Source organism: Phyllopteryx taeniolatus, chromosome 1 (genome assembly GCF_024500385.1).
Source record: "Phyllopteryx taeniolatus isolate TA_2022b chromosome 1, UOR_Ptae_1.2, whole genome shotgun sequence".
Taxonomy (NCBI): domain Eukaryota; kingdom Metazoa; phylum Chordata; class Actinopteri; order Syngnathiformes; family Syngnathidae; genus Phyllopteryx; species Phyllopteryx taeniolatus.
Window position 1 is genome coordinate 18335529 of NC_084502.1, and position 6000 is coordinate 18341528.

A 6000-nucleotide genomic window follows, 5' to 3' on the forward strand; every position below is an offset into this window, starting at 1 on the left:
GTTCCCGGTGAGGGTTGGACTCCGCCAAGGCTGCCCTTTGTCGCCGATTCTGTTCATAACTTTTATGGACAGAATTTCTAGGCGCAGCCGAGGCGTAGAGGGGGTCCGGTTTGGTGGCCTCAGTATTGCATCTCTGCTTTTTGCAGATGATGTGGTTCTGTTGGCTTCATCAAGCCGTGACCTCCAACTCTCATTGGAGCAGTTCGCAGCCGAGTGTGAAGCGGCTGGGATGAGAATCAGCACCTCCAAATCTGAGACCATGGTCCTCAGTCGGGAAAGGGTGGCATGCCATCTCCAGGTCGGGGATGAGATCCTGCCCCAAGTGGAGGAATTTAAGTATCTTGGGGTCTTGTTCACGAGTGAGGGAAGAATGGAACGGGAGATCGACAGGCGGATCGGTGCAGCGTCTGCAGTGATGCGGACTTTGTATCGGTCCGTTGTGGTAAAGAAAGAGCTAAGCCGAAAGGCGAAGCTCTCAATTTACCGGTCGATCTTCGTTCCTACCCTCACCTATGGTCATGAGCTGTGGGTCGTGACCGAAAGAACAAGATCCCGGATACAAGCGGCCGAAATGAGTTTCCTCCGCAGGGTGTCCGGGCTCTCCCTTAGAGATAGGGTGAGAAGCTCGGTCATCCGGGAGGATCTCAGAGTAGAGCCGCTACTCCTCCGCATTGAGAGGAGCCAGATGAGGTGGCTGGGGCATCTGATTCGGATGCCTCCCGGACGCCTCCCTGGTGAGGTGTTCCGGGCATGTCCCACCGGGAGGAGACCCCGGGGACGACCCAGGACGCGCTGGAGAGACTACATCCTTCGGCTGGCCTGGGAACGCCTCGGGATCCCCCCGGAAGAGCTGGATGAAGTGGCTGGGGAGAGGGTAGTCTGGGCGTCCCTGCTGAAGCTACTGCCCCCGCGACCCGACCCGGATAAGCGGTAGAGAATGGATGGATGGATGGATGGAGTTTGAACAGTGCCCAAAACTTCAAAAGTTGGATCGCAGCACAAAATCTGATTTATTGTTAGTAGAAAATTTATTTACTATCTCTGCCCCTTGGCACGCACACAAAATGGAAAATAAATCATGCTTGTTAGCGCGGTTGTTGGAAATTTATGTAGTTGCCAAGCCAAAGCCTGTTGACACTGACAATGTTGCTCCGGGGAGGTCACAGTCACAAGTAGAAGATGCGATTTCTGCTACCGCTCAACCACCAAGGGGTAAACCCGGCAGCGCTGATCCAGGCTGGGTTGCTACGGACAAGCTGGCGCGCCGCGGAAGGTTGAACTACAAACTAAAACCGGTGAGGTTGACCTTATGCATTTCCGCATAAGGGCTATGGAGATGGAAAGAATTTCTGAACCATCTACCTCTACCCCCATTGCTACGCACATCCCCATAGTGTAACCACCTGGTCAGTTTGAGGGGATTTGATCAGGTACGAAGAACAATACTACGTGATACAGGTGAAAATTGATTGCTTTTGTTAAACAATGTTCTGCCCTTCTCGAGCAGTTCTTCCTTTGGTTCGGATGCACTAGTCCATCCATCCATCCATTTTCCTCCGCTTATCCGAGGTTGAGTCGTGGGGGCAGTGGCTTTAGCAGGGAAGCCCACACTTCCCTCTCGCCAGTCACTTCATAGTCTCTCAGGCGTGTCCTGGGTCGTCACCGGGGTCTTCTTCCAGTGGGACGTGCCCAAAACACCTCACCACGGAGGCGCCCAGGAGGCATCCTAATCAGATGCCCGAGCCACCTCATCTGGCTCGTCTCAATGCGGAGGAGTAGCGGCTCTGTTCTCAGCCCCTCCCGGATGACTGAGATTCTCACCCTATCTCTAAGGGAGAGTCCAGACACCCTACGGAGAAAACTCATTTCGGCCGCTTGTATCCGGGATCGTTTTCTTAGGTGAAGGTAGGAACGTAGATTGGCCGGTAGATCGAGAGCTTCCCCTTTCGGCTTAGCTTCTTTTTCACCACAACAGACCGATACAAAGTCCGTATCACTGCAGACACTGCACAGATCCACCTGCCGATCTCTCGTTCCATTCTTCCCTCACTTGTGAACAAGACCCCAAGTTACTTGAACTCCTCCACATGGGGCAGGATCTCATCCCCGACCTGGAGAGGGCACGCCACCCTTTTCTGACTGAGGACCATGGTCTCAGATTTGGAGGTGCTGATTCTCATCCCAGCCGCTTCACACTCGGCTGCGAACTGCTCCAGTGAGTTGGAGATCACAGCTTGATGAAGCCAACAGAACCACATCATCTACAATAAGCAGAGATACAATACTGAGGCCACTGAACCGGACCCCCTCTACGCCTCAGCAGCGCCCAGAAATTTTGTCCATAAAAGTAATGAACAGAATCGGTGACAAAGGGCAGCCTTGGCAGAGTCCAACCCTCACCAGAAACGAGTCCGTGTCATGAACGGAACAGAGGATAGGACCCAAAAATGCACGACTCCAAAACAAATGGACAGTTTCCAAAAAGAGAGGTTTAATAGACGGGCATAGGTCGGTACACAGGCAGGCAATCCAAGAAAGGCAACAGTATCCAAAAACATGAGGCAAAGAGGCAAGGTCGATAATCGGAACAGGGTCAAATCTGTCTGTGACGGGGAAACGTGGAAATGCTGGAACGCGACGACAAGGTACAACGAACTGGCAACGAGAGGGAATGAGACACGAGGTTAAATACAATAGGTGATTAGGGTGAACGAGGCACAGGTGGTGAAGATGATCACAGGAGCAGGTGTGTGTGAAACAGGGGTAAGACAAAACCCGGAATACACACCCATGACAGTCCGACTTATTGCCGGCAATGAAAACCAAACTCTGACACTGGTCGTACAGGGACCGAACAGGGGGTTCGGTACCCCATACTCCCGAAGCACCCCCCACAGGACTCCCCGAGGGACACGGTCGAACGCCTTCTCCAAGTCCACAAAACACATGTAGACTGGTTGGGCGAACTCCCATGCACCCTCGAGGACCCTTCCGAGGGTGTAGAGCTGCTCCACTGTTCCATGGCATGGACGAAAACCACACTGCTCCTCCTGAATCTGAGATTCAACTTCCCGGCGGACCCTCCTCTCCAGCACCCCTGAATAGACCTTACCAGGGAGGCTGAGGAGTGTGATCCCCCTGTAGTTGGAACGCAGCTTCCGGTCTCCTTTCTTTAAAAGGGGGACCCCCACCCTAATCTACTAATTCAGAGGCACTGTCCCCGATGTGCACGCAATGTTGCAGAGGCGTGTCAACCAGGACAGCCCTACAACATCCACCGTCTTTAGGAATTCCAGGCAAATCTTATCCACCCTCGGGGCCTTGCCACCAAGGAGCTTTTTAACCACCTCGATGACCTCAACCACAGAGATAGGAGAAACAGCCTCAGAAACCCCAGTCTCTGCTTCCTCATGGGAAGGGGTGTCGGTGGAATTGAGGAGGTATTCGAACTATTCTCCCACCGACTCACAACACCCGGAGTCGAGGTCAGCAGCGCCCCATCCCCACTATACACAGTGTTGATGGTGCACTGCTTCCCCCTCCCGAGACGCCGGATGGCAGACCAGAATTTCCTCGAAGCCATCCAGAAGTCTTTCTCCATGGCCTCACCGAACCCCTCCCACGCGCAAGTTTTTGCTTCAGCGACCACCAAAGATGCATTCCGCTTGGCCAGCCGATATGCATCAGGAGTCCCAAAGGCCAAAAAGGCCAGATAGGACTCCTTCTTCAGCTTGACGGCATCCCTCACCATTGGTGTCCACCAACGGGTTCGGGAATTGCTGCCACGACAGGCACCTTACGGCCACAGCTCCGGTCGGCCGCCTCAGCAATGGAGGAGCGGAACATGGTCCGCTCTGACTCAATTTCCCCCGCCTCCCCTGGAACATGAGCAAAGTTCTGTTGGATGTGGGAGTTGAAACTCCTTCTGACAGGGGATTCTGTCAGACCCTCACAATACGTTTGGGTCTGCCTGGTAGGACCGGGGGATGCAGCGCCCCATCCCCATCTAGTGTGTGTGTGTGTGTGTGTGTGTGCATGTGTGTGAGGGGGGTTAAAATGATTCCTCGTAAATGGTCCTGTGATGATTAGAGTTAGACATCATCTTCTTGTGAGGATCTGTGTGTAAGTGTTTTTTGTGTGTGCCTTTAATACCCCCCTGCAGGTGATTGATGATAGAAATTACGCTTCCACAACACTGCATACACTTTTGTTTGATACATCCCATTACAGATACACATCAAGATATCCTTATAAACATATAATTGCATTACACTTAGTCGCACCGATACAACAAACGCACAACATATCAACATAGGGTGCATTGGGAAGTTCACTCCGGGCGCGCTTTCCGCTTCCCGGAACCTTCGGTAACTCAAGAGCGTTGGTAGTGTGTGTGCCACTCGATACAAGTAAAACTGAGACATTCAATATGGCGGATGAACTGACGCATCCCTAGCAATCGCCAACACGTTCATTAGTAAAGTTATAGAAAGTGGAGCACACTCTGTCTCTGGGTGCCGCGGTCTTGGGGAGCATGGGAGCATCGGAACGTTTCCGAACGGACCCCAAACACTAAGGCGAAGACAAGATTGGGCCGAAAATGCATGATGTCACGACAGGTAGCAGTTTTGGCCACAAAACAAGCGGACAAGAACTTGTGCGGTCTCTTCACAACCCACGCTGTTCTGAGCCAGGTGTGGGAGAGCCCAGCGCTGAACCTTTTCCAACATTATTGTTTGGCTTTGTATTTTCGAATAAATTGTTAAACTTTCCATCCGGCCTAATCATTGAAGTTTTATCTCGACCAGAATAAAAGAACCAGGCAATATAGGTTTGTACGGACGGCAGGTTATACCCGGGCCTCAACTTTTCTTTGTTCTCTTTTCCTAACCTCTGACATTGGCTAATTACCTCCCTAATACAGGCCCTACTGATTGGCTGTTACTAGGTTGTTGGCCGTTTGGCCTCTGCTCATTGGCTGCTGTGAGGAGACACACATCTTCCTGCTGCTGTCAGCGTAATCAGAAGCCCCATTCGCCAGCAGTCGCGTCGCTCCTCGTTGCTGTCATTTTGTGTGGTTTTCGCTACTGTGTACCCTTGTTAATAAGATTAGTTGAGAGTTTTGTTTAAGTTAGTATTAAGAGTATTTCCTCCCATTTTGGTGAGCGTTTTCTGTTTTTCCTGTTTTTTGTTAACCACCTGTATATAGAGCAATAAGGGTAAGCTGCCCTTTCTGTTGAAGTGTTTTCTCCTGTGTTTGTTTAGTTTAGGAAGTTAGGTTAAGCCAATGTATTTTGGTTTCCTTTTAATTTTACGTAGGGATTAGATAGTAGATTGGTTAAAGTTAAATCCGTTTTGGTTGTTATTTTGGCCTTGGCGTACCCTGAAAGAGCACTTCATTTTTCTTGTCTAAAATTGTGACATTGTATTGTTCATTTTGTGTAATAAAACATTTTTTTGTTAATCACATTTCCTTGTGTCTTGCCATTCTATGTCGCGCCTGCCTACCGCTTGACTAGGTCATAACTTCTTCTGGTGCATGTAACGTGGGCACAGCTGGGCAGTATCATGTACAGAGACATTCAGACACAAACAAAGAAGAGCCTCGCCTCCAACTTGAGCACTCCCTCTTTGACACTGTAAAGCCAGGTGTCTCAATCTTTTGCGATGTCCTCCCAGTTGTTGGTATTTATCTGCGCATACCTCATGTCCATGGGCAAGCCACCAGATACGTCTTTGCATGAGAAATGCAGGGACACTTGCCAACACTGTACGCTCAAGAATCAGGGTGTTGGGGGCTCTGTCCTGCTATTTGATATGTACAAGACTCTGAAGGCGTAGGCAGCCCAGACCTCACTGCTGTAAAGAAGTGTGGACAGGATGCAAACTTGATCGATTGTTAGTTTGCTCCTTTTACGCAACAGATTGTTGTTCCACACTCATTGAGCTTTGCAATGACAACAGCTGTCTTGGCAATTCTGCAGCTGATCTTGCTGTCCA